Source organism: Mobula birostris, chromosome 14 (assembly GCF_030028105.1).
Source record: "Mobula birostris isolate sMobBir1 chromosome 14, sMobBir1.hap1, whole genome shotgun sequence".
NCBI classification, from domain to species: Eukaryota; Metazoa; Chordata; class Chondrichthyes; order Myliobatiformes; family Myliobatidae; genus Mobula; species Mobula birostris.
In genome coordinates, this window is record NC_092383.1 from 36,180,131 (window position 1) to 36,192,153 (window position 12,023).

A 12,023-nucleotide genomic window follows, 5' to 3' on the forward strand; every position below is an offset into this window, starting at 1 on the left:
TGGGGAGAAGGCACGGGTGTGGGGATGACTGGAAGAATTGGATCAGCCCATGATTGAATGGCGGAGTAGACTCGACGGGCCGAGTGGCCCACTTCTGCTCCTGTATCTTATGGACCCAAAAATCAGCTGTTCATTCCCATCCATAGATGCTGCCTGATCTGCTCAGCTCCTCCAGCACATTGCGTGTATTGCTTAAGAAGATGCAGGCACCAGTACTTTAATCAAACAAAATAATCCGCTAATTAATTGCTCCAATATACAAGGTACCATAATTATTACTCAAAAACACGGTACTGAGTAATTTGTAAACACAAGAGGTTCTGCAGCCTCTGGAGCAACACGGACACACAAAATGCTGGAGGAACCCAGCAAGTCAGGCAGCATCTATGGACATAACGGGTCTCAGCCCAAAACATGGACTGTTTATTCTTCTCCACAGATGCTGCCTGAGTTCCTCCAGCATTTTGCGTGCGTTGTACTGAGTAAATCTTGATACTTGTCACAGCCATTAAAGTTGCCAGTGGATTACTTTTAAATGGAACGTAGCACAGGAACTGGCCCTGTGGCCTACAGTGTTGTACCAAACTGACTACATTACTAATCAAATGCCGAACTGATGTCTTCTGCCAACACGGCAACCATGTATTTCAACTTGCTGCATATCCATGTGCCTTTTTAAGAGCCTCTGTCAGATTAACCTCCATCACCGGCCCAGGAAGTACATTCTATTCTCTGTGTAAAAATGTGCCACACTCATCTCCTTTGAACTTACTCGCCCGCGCCCCCCCTCCTTACTTCAATGCACGCACTCAGGTATTAGACACTTCAACCCTGGGGGAAAAGATAATGGTGTGTATATATGCCTCTCAGAATCTTATAAACCTCTGTCAGATCTCAGCCTCTGCTGTCGAGAGAAAATAAGCCTAGTTTGTCCAGCCTCTCCTATTAGCACAGGCCCTCTCATCCAGGCAGCAACCTGGTAAACTTCTGCCTTCTCCAAAGCCTTGACATCCTTCCTATAATGGGACAACCAGGTATGGATGCAATACTTCAGAGGTGTCAAACTAGAGTTTTATAAGGCTGTAACAAAACTTCTCAACTCTTGAGCTCACTTCCACTTGAACTAATAAAGTCACTCATGATATACACCTTCTTTATATCACTTCTATCTGCATTTAAGGAAGAGATGAGTACGACAACCCAATCAACCCGTGTAGCAGATTAATACTCTGAATATTAACGTAGAACATAAAACAATACAGCACAGAAACAGGCCGTTCGGCCCACAATGTTGTACCAAGCCAGCTAAAAAGCAAATCAAGGACACAAAAGCACTAATCCCTCCTCCTACACCATGTCCATATCCCTCCATCTTCCTTACATCCAGGTGTCTATCCAAATGTTTCTTAAAAGCCTTTAACGTATTTGTCTCTACCACCATATCAGGCAGCGCATTCCAGGCATCCATCACTCTCTGAGTAAAAAATTTACCCCTCACATCCCCCTTGATCTTACCCCCTCTCACCTTCAAAGCATGCCCTCTGGTATTAGACATTAATTTCTAACTCAGAAACAAATAAAAATAGTAGTGAGAAGGGAAAATATTTGACGGGTCATGTCAGAAGGAAGAGGAAAACTTTGAATACAGAAGGAAGGGAAAAGCTGAGCAAATTCAGAAATTAGAACTATCATTTTGGACAGTAAGAAACACAATGGCTGGATAAAGGAAACAAAGAAGTTTAGCCAATGTTCAATTCCTTACGGAGTACACCAAAGAGTTTTGAAAATAAAGACTATGAAAGAATGGCTCAGACAGACAAGGGTGTACTTTTGTGGCCATTATTGATATTGTTGCATGAACAAATTCACGGAGAGATGTAGCTGGTAGTGATGAAGTAGTCTTTTACTTGATACACACACTCACAAATATGCTGACTGCCTTTTGGAGTCAGGAGAGAGAGAGACAGCCAGACAGACAGAGACAGAGACAGAGACGGACCCTCAATCCAATAGTACAGCACAAAGGTAACAGGACAGTTTCAAATGCTTGGACCTTCCCACCAACGCACCTAAAATAAGTGTCAATTATAATTGTACTCATGCAATGGGATGTTGATTGGATTATACATATGTAGACAATCAGTTAAGTGCCTGTTTCCTGGTCTGCATTTTACTGTTCTGAGCTGTAGTTTAAATTTAATCTACAATCCATATTCAGATCAGAAGTCTGGTTGCTAGGGGGCGCTAGTGAGATAAGTGCAGTATAAATGTGTTTTTTCAAGCTCCTCATGGCACACCAAACTTTACGAGTTAAAACTGCCTTTTTGAATGCTTGAATCTCAATTTTTGTTGCAAGAACTCTGTTGTTTGTTTCTCCTTTACTCCACCAAAAAGTGTAACATGAACATGTCCAGTAAAACAGCACGAGGTGGAAAGGGAGCTGCTCACCCACTAGCCGATGCTGCAGCTAACATTAGCTGGGATCAAGCTAGCACGAACCCTCCAGACATGGTGTCAGCCGAAGAGGAAGACAAGCTTCCTCTTATTTGGCAGAAAATGTCAAATAAGCTCTTGCAGTCCTTCAACGAGCGGTTTGACAAGTTTGAGCACAGTTTCCAGAGTCTGTTGTCCGTCCAGCAAGCGCTCACTGAGAGATTGTTGAGCACCGAAAATCAGATCGCCGACCACGAGCAGCAAATCCACGCCGTGGAAACTTCAGTCGCTGAGCTGCAACAAGGAAATTAAAGGCTGCGGGCTAAGCTTTCAGATCTGGAAGGGAGATCCAGATGCAATAACATAAAGATTGTTGGCGTCCCAGAAGGCGAGGAGAAAGGGAAGCTGACTGAATTTGTCGCTAACTTGATCTCCAAGCTGCTGGGGGATGACAACTTCACCAAGCCAGTCATTATCGATAGAGCGCACCTCACACAACAGCCCAAACCACCGGAAGGCTCAAGGCCCTGCATGATAATTGCACGGGTGCATTTTGCACAGGAGAAAGAAAAGATTCTGCAACTCAGCAGGCAACTCTTGATGGATTACAGAGGTCATCGAATCTTAATCTTCCTCAATTTCACCACGGAGGTTATGGAGCAACGGCGGAGTTTCCGTGAGGTGCTGCAACTGCTGAGAGAGAAGGAGGTCCGGCATTCGCTACGTTTCCCAACCAGGCTCCATGTTCATTACCAAAGGCAAGTAAAAGTATTCAGCAACCCGGCTGAAGCCAAAACTTCTGTAGATCAAAAACTTTGAAAGGCTATTTTTCACAACATAAATGAAGAGAGTCTAAACGTGCTCTGAGCAGACTTTAATCATGGCAGTTCTTTTTTCTATCCTCAATTTGTTCTTTATTATGTGTGCTAATGAGGGGCTGTTAGTTGGAAGTGTTTTTCTCCACTTTTGTCCGGCGGACCCAGATTAGGATGAGGGCAACTCTGCTTTGTTTGGGGAAGCGATAGGTGGGGGTTTTGTTCACATGTTTGTTAACCGTTCATATTATTTTTTGTTGGTTTTTGCTGGCTGCCAGACTGAATGTTAAGTTTGTGTTTCATTACAATGCAAAAGGTACCACAAATGAATAATACTCTTGACTCCATATCCTTGGTCTCTTGGAATATGTGCGGTTTAGGTCACCCAATAAAGCGAGGTAAAGTTTTCGCACATTTGAAGTCATTGAAACCTGACATTATATTCTTACAAGAAACTCATGTTAAAGCCACTCAGCATAGGAAACTCAGGGCTAATTGGATTTCACAGGTCTATCAGGCACCTTTCACATCCAAAGCCAGAGGCGTTGCCATTCTCTTCCGTAAGACTGTGCCTTTTCATTTTCACTCATCCACAATTGATCCAAATGGCAGGTTTATAATTTTAACTGGGCATATCAATTTACTTCCCATTACACTGGTAAACGTTTACGGGCCGAACTCGGACGATCCAGGTTTTTTGCTTAAGGTGTTTGACTTGATCCCAGATAACGATTCAAGCCACATATTGGTCAGGGGTGACTTAAATTGCTACCTGGACCCATATTTAAATAGGCTCTCCTCTGCCGCTCCCCACCCAATATTCTTGCTGTGCAAACTCTTAACAATTTGATGAAGTTGAAGAAGGTGGTGGATATTTGGAGATTACAACACCTATCTGACCATGATTATTCTTTTTATTCTCATGTACACAGATCATATACATGGATCGATTATATTTTAGTCGACTCCAGATTAATCTCTAATATTGACAACACCAAATATCACAGCATAATACTATCTGACCATAGTCCTGTCAATCTCAATCTTCAACTGTCCCTCCCTAAGCAAGCCTATGACTGGCGCTTTAATCCCTTTTTGCTCAAGGATCAGGCATTTAAAGAATACATTACGACACACATCTCACGGTTCCTTGAGACCAACGACAACGGCAAGGTGAATGACTCACCACTGTGGGAAACACAAAGTGTGTATCAGAGGACAAATTATTTCTTATGAAGCAACACTGAAAAGGGCTAAGCGAGGTCGATTGGAAGTGATTGAGAAAGAATTACTAACGGCTGAACAGGCTTATAAAAACTCTTTGCTCCAATCAGATTATAATAACACTCTCAAATTAAAATATGAATACAACTCCATTCTAGGGGAACAAATTGGCAACATACTACTTGAACTTAAGCAGCAACATTTTGAGTTTGGTGACAAACAACAGAAGTTATTGGCAAGGCAGTTAAAAGGAGAACAAGCAAAACGAGCCATTTACAAAATAAAATCCAGATCTGGCCTGATGCTTATGGACTTAAAGGATATTAACGAACGATTTAGTGAGTTCTATTCAGAAACTTACACCTCTAAATCAACGGCTACACAGGAAGATTTTGATAAGTTTTTTGATCCACTTCACTTCCCACAATTAGATGCAGCTTTCAGGGAGAACTTGGATTTGGATTTTTCGCCCTCTGAGTTACAGGATGCCATCACAGCATTTCCCACCGGTAAGGCGGCTGGACCGGATGGGTTCGGGCCAGAGTTCTACAAAGCCTTCCGGGATGTCCTTACACCGACTTTGCTGAGAATGGTTCGGGATACCTTTAAAAACAGGAGGCTCCCACCCTCTCTCAGTGAAGCAAGTATCTGTGTTTTATTAAAAAAAGATAAAGACAAAACAGACCGTGAAGCTATGGGCCCATTGCACTACTAAATTATGATCTGAAAATAATTACAGAAGTGTTAGCAAATCAGTTTGGGAAGCATATAGCAAATATCATTCACCCGGACCAAACGGGATTTATCCTGGGTAGGTACTCCTTCTGTAATATCCGCAAAATTCTCAATATTTTGTATGTCGATTATGGGAAAGATGATAGAGCTGCTATACTGTCTCTAGATGCCCACAAGGCATTCGATATGATAGAGTGGCCCTATCTAATTGCAACACTCAAGAAGTTTGGATTCGGTGACACTTTTATAGAATGTGTCAAAATATTATACACTAATCCAAAATCCTTCATTCTCACAGATGGGAATAAATCCAATCCGTTCCCTCTGCAATGTGGTGTTCGCCAAGGGGACCCATTGTCCCCCCTGCTGTTTATCATAGCGCTGGAGCCTCTGGCAATTGACATTAGGGGCCACACACACGTTAAAGGTATTAAGTTGGGCAATATTGAGACCCATGTAACTCAGTACACGGACGACCTCCTTGTCTGTCTAGCTGACCCAGCGGTCTCTATTCCCACCCCACTAGAATATATACATTCCTTCGGGAGTATTTCTGGCTATACATTAAATTGGGGAAAGAGCGAATTCATGCCCTTAGTGGATCAATTTACTGAAGACTTGCTGAAAAAGTTGCCTTTTAGAGTAGAGAAGGACTGTTTCACCTACTTGGGGATTAACCTGACTAAGAACCCAAATCATCTTTTCAAATTTAACTTTATAGAATCATTAGAAAAACTCAGAACAAATATCGAGTCCTGGAGGATACTGCCCTTATCCATGATTGGACAGGTAAATGCAATTAAAATGGTGAGCCTACCCAGGTTTCTATATCTTTTTCAAAACCTGCCTATACTTAATTGCATCCTTTTTTATGAAACTTGACTCTATCATAGTGCCCTTTGTGTGGGGCTACAAATCACACAGGATATCTAAGACTCACCTACACAAACCTCTTAAGAAGGGCGGTCTTGGTCTGCCAATTTTCAAACATTACTACTGGGCAGCTAACTCCAGGGCTCTTACCTACTGGAAACGTGGAGGTGCTGAGACCCAAGAAAAACCTTCATGGCTACAGCTGGAAGCCTCTGTTGTTAAATATTCTTCACTTCCTGCTCTTCTGCTTTCCACTTATGCCTCAACAGACAAGCTAATCCAACAAAACTTTACCTTAAAGAATTCCTTACAAATATTAAACCAGATAAAAGTGGCTCACCAAATTCACAGTGTTTCCATACACACTCCCATTTGTCAAAATCATTCATTCAAGCCTGGACAATTAGATGGGGTTTTTTGCAGTCTGGAGAGAGAGGGGTATCAAAACTTTCTTAGATCTGTACATCGACGGCCAATTTACACCATTCACACAATTAAGCACTAAGTTCAGCCTTCCAAATTCACATTTTTTTCGCTTTCTCAAGTCAGACACTACGTTAAGGAAAAGTGCCCACACTTCCAGCCTACTTCCACCACCCATCCCTTTCACTAAGGAGGACATAAATAATTTTCCGGAAAGAGTAGGGGACCGAGGGTCTAGTGAGATGGAGGAACTGAGGGAAATATATGTTCGTAGGGAAGTGGTGTTAGGTAAATTGAAGGGATTAAAGGCAGATAAATCCCCAGGGCCAGACAGTCTGCATCCCAGAGTGCTTAAGGAAGTAGCCCAAGAAATAGTGGATGCATTAGTGATAATTTTTCAAAACTCTTTAGATTCTGGATTAGCTCCTGAGGATTGGAGGGTGGCTAATGTAACCCTGCTTTTTAAAAAAGGAGGAAGAGAGAAACCGGGGAATTATAGACCGGTTAGCCTAACGTCGGTGGTGGGGAAAATGCTAGAGTCAGTTATCAAAGATGTGATGACGTCACATTTGGAAAGCAGTGAAATCATCGGACAAAGTCAGCATGGATTTGTGAAAGGAAAATAATGTCTGACGAATCTCATAGAATTTTTTGAGGATGTAACTAGTAGAGTGGATAGGGGAGAACCAGTGGATGTGGTATATTTGGATTCCCAAAAGGCTTTTGACAAGGTCCCACACAGGAGATTAGTGTACAAACTTAAAGCACACAGTATTGGGAGTATGGTATTGATGTGGATAGAGAATTGGTTGGCAGACAAGGAAGCAAAGTGTGGGAATAAACGGGACCTTTTCAGAATGGCAGGCAGTGACTAGTGGGGTACCGCAAGGCTCAGTGCTGGGACCCCAGTTGTTTACAATATATATTAATGATTTAGACGAGGGAATTAAATGCAGCATCTCCAAATTTGCAGATGACACAAAGCTGGGCGACAGTGTTAGCTGTGAGGAGGATGCTAAGAGGATGCAGGGTGACTTGGATAGGTTAGGTGAGTGGGCAAATTCATGGAAGATGCAATTTAATGTGGATAAATGTGAGGTTATCCGCTTTAACATAGGAACATAGAAACATAGAAAATAGGTGCAGGAGTAGGCCCTTCGGCCCTTCGAGCCTGCACCGCCATTTATTATGATCATGGCTGATCATCCAACTCAGAACCCCGCCCCAGCCTTCCCTCCATACCCCCTGATCCCCGTAGCCACAAGGGCCATATCTAACTCCCTCTTAAATATAGCCAATGTACTGGCCTCAACTGTTTCCTGTGGCAGAGAATTCCACAGATTCACCACTCTCTGAGTGAAGAAGTTTTTCCTAATCTCGGTCCTAAAAGGCTTCCCCTTTATCCTCAAACTGTGACCCCTTGTTCTGGACTTCCCCAACATCAGGAACAATCTTCCTGCATCTAGCCTGTCCAATCCCTTTAGGATTTTATACGTTTCAATCAGATCCTCCCTCAATCTTCTAAATTCCAACAAGTACAAGCCCAGTTCATCCAGTCTTTCTTCATATGAAAGTCCTGCCATCCCAGGAATCAATCTGGTGAACCTTCTTTGTACTCCCTCTATGGCAAGGATGTCTTTCCTCAGATTAGGGGACCAAAACTGCACACAATACTCCAGGTGTGGTCTCACCAAGGCCTTGTACAACTGCAGTAGTACCTCCCTGCTCCTGTACTCAAATTCTCTCGCTATAAATGCCAGCATACCATTCGCCTTTTTCACCGCCTGCTGTACCTGCATGCCCACTTTCAATGACTGGTGTATAATGACACCCAGGTCTCGTTGCACCTCCCCTTTTCCTAATCGACCACCATTCAGATAATAATCTGTTTTCCTATTTTTGCTACCAAAGTGGATAACTTCACATTTATCCACATTAAATTGCATCTGCCATGAATTTGCCCACTCACCCAACCTATCCAAGTCACTCTGCATCCTCTTAGCATCCTCCTCACAGCTAACACTGCCGCCCAGCTTCGTGTCATCCGCAAACTTGGAGATGCTGCATTTAATTCCCTCATCCAAGTCATTAATATATATTGTAAACAACTGGGGTCCCAGCACTGAGCCTTGCGGTACCCCACTAGTCACCGCCTGCCATTCTGAAAAGGTCTCGTTTATTCCCACTCTTTGCTTCCTGTCTGCTAACCAATTCTCCATCCACATCAATACCTTACCCCCAATACCATGTGCTTTAAGTCTGCACACTAATCTCCTGTGTGGGACCTTGTCAAAATCCTTTTGAAAATCCAAATATACCACATCCACTGGTTCTCCCCTATCCACTCTACTAGTTACATCCTCAAAAAGTTCAATGAGATTCGTCAGACATGATCTTCCCTTCACAAATCCATGTTGACTTTGTCCGATGATTTCACCGCTTTCCAAATGTGCTGTTATCACATCTTTGATAACTGACTCCAGCAGTTTCCCCACCACCGACGTTAGGCTAACCGGTCTATAATTCCCCGGTTTCTCTCTCCCTCCTTTTTTAAAAAGTGGGGTTACATTAGCCACCCTCCAATCCTCAGGAACTAGTCCAGAATCTAACGAGTTTTGAAAAATTATCACTAATGCATCCACTAATTCTTGGGCTACTTCCTTAAGCACTCTAGGATGCAGACCATCTGGCCCTGGGGATTTATCTGCCTTCAATCCCTTCAATTTACCTAACACCACTTCCCTACTAACAAGTATTTCGCTCAGTTCCTCCATCTCACTGGACCCTCTGTCCCCTACTATTTCTGGAAGATTATTTATGTCCTCCTTAGTGAAGACAGAACCAAAGTAATTATTCAATTGGTCTGCCATGTCCTTGCTCCCCATAATCAATTCACCTGTTTCTGTCTGTAGGGGACCTACATTTGTCTTTACCAGTCTTTTCCTTTTTACATACCTATAAAAGCTTTGGTGGCAAGAACAGGAAAACAGATTATTATCTGAATGGTGGCCAATTAGGAAAAGGGGAGGTGCAACGAGACCTGGGTGTCATTGTACACCAGTAATTGAAAGTGAGCATGCAGGTACAGCAGGCGGTGAAAAGGCGAATGGTATGTTGGCATTCATAGCAAGAGGTTTCAAGTACAGGAGCAGGGAGGTTCTACTGCATTTGTACAAGGCCTTGGTGAGACCACACCTGGAGCATTGTGTGCAGTTTTGGTCCCCTAATCTGAGGAAAGACATTCTTGCCATAGAGGGAGTACAAAGAAGGTTCACCAGATTGATTCCTGGGATGGCAGGACTTTCATATGAAGAAAGACTGGATCGTCTTGGCTTGTACTCGCTGGAATTTAGAAGATTGAGGGGGATCTTACTGAAACATACAAAATTCTAAAGGGATTGGATAGGCTAGATGCAGGAAGATTGTTCCCAATGTTGGGGAAGTCCAGAACAAGAGGTCACAGTTTAAGGATGAAGGGGAAGCCTTTTAGGATCGAGATGAGGGAAAACTTCTTCACACAGAGTGGTGAATCTGTGGAATTCTCTGCCACAGGAAACAGTTGAGGCCAGTTCATTGGCTATATTTAAGAAGGAGTTAGATATGGCCCTTGTGGCTAAAGGGATCAGGGGGTATGGAGAGAAAGCAGGTACAGGGTTCTGAGTTGGATGATCAGCCATGATCATACTGAATGGTGGTGCAGGCTCGAAGGGTAGAATGGCCTACTCCTGCACCTATTTTCTATGTTTCTTGAAAACCTCTTGCTCCCTCCAGACACCAAACAGTTAATATCAAAATTTGTGAATTGCTTTACTCTTTTGGTTTCTACAGATTTTATTAGGGAAGCCTGGGCCAGGGACTTGAACGCAGAGATATCAGCGGAACTTTGGGAGGAGGCAATGTCCCGGGTTCACTGTTGCTCTATTAATTCACGCTACAGGTTAATTCAGTACAAGGTGATGCATAGATTGCATTATTCAAAAACAAAACTGAATCGCATCTTCCCATCTGTGTCTCCCGAGTGCGATAATTGCCGCTCTGCTGAGGGCTCACTAGCACATCTTTTCTGGTTTTGCCCTACATTATACAACTTTTGGACTGCAATTTTTGAGTGGCTCTCAAAAGTCTATTCTAGAGACATTCAGCCCAATCACGACCTCACCATACTTGGATGCTCTGCAGAAACTCTTGAGTTGCCGCACGACATGCAGATTGCTCTGCGTCTAGGAATGGTGGTGGCTAAGAAACTTATTCTTTTAAGCTAGAAGTCTACTACTCCACTGGCTCGCACACTGGCTCAAGGAGATGTTGTCTATTATGCAAATGGAAAGACTGCATCTGCACAAACCCAATACACAGAATATATTTGAGAGAATATGGGGACCCTTACTGGCTCAGCGTCACATTACCTCACACACATAGTGACCTTGACCTGTCTAGTCTCATGAGTGGGTGTGGTGCCTAACCAGATTTCTTTATTCATTTTACTTTACGTTGCTTCCATGATGTCACTATTGTGTCAACTCTTTTTCTGAAAGTTTATTTATGCAATCTTGTAAATTGTCTGGCAGCCTTTTCATTTTTGTTTTTGATTTGTTTTGTCTGTGATCCACCGGGAGCTGTATTTCCTTGGTATTGTTTTGGACGTCCTCAATATATTTTGTCTTTGTAAAACTGAGAATTGTAAATAAGGTAATAAAAAAAAGTCTGGTTGCTGAAGTCAATATTCCCTATACGTCTGAACCCCAAAAAACACCCTAACAATGGAAACAAAACGTAAAATAAAGATTGGCAAGAAAGGCAATTTGTTTTCTGGCAAAACAGGGAATGAACTGAAAAAAAAGGCAGAGCAGCATTTGTTAAGAAACAGTAACACCTGTGAAGTGCAAAGATATCCGAGAGAGATCAGCAAATTCATCTATTTGAGTTGAACTGATGAACAAAAAGAGATTGCTGAGAGTCACTCAAAACCCCCTATGTGATAGAGGGAGCTAGAAGAGCAAATGTATAGTACATTTCAAAGTTAAAACAAGACAATAAGAGTTTTCATCTGCCCTAATATGTTCTGAGACAAAAGCTGTAGAGAGTGTAGAATTAATTTAATCAGTACAAAGGAAGCTAATGAGAGAATGCAGAACTGGTGCAAGTTTGAGGGTATACCCAGGCAACTGTATATGGCGGTAGCAAGAGAGAAGTTTAGAAGCAGTGATCACAATTCTTTTAGATTAAATATAGTGATGAAAATCATCAGCAGCAGGCCAGGAAGAAAAGGTTTGAAGTTAAATAAGGATGATTTAATCAGGCCGAAGTGTGATCTACCGGAAGTGAACGAGAAACGGGCTCTTCAGGGCAGTGGTATCTGAGCGTTCAAGGAAGCGAGCACTGATTAAAGGGAAAGGGGAAACTAGCAAAATTAGACCCCCACGAGGAACATACTTGGTAGGATAAACCAAATAGGGAAGCTTGTGAGAAATACCGAAAGCTCAACACTGTAAAGTTACGGAAAGTGCAGGGGTGAAATTT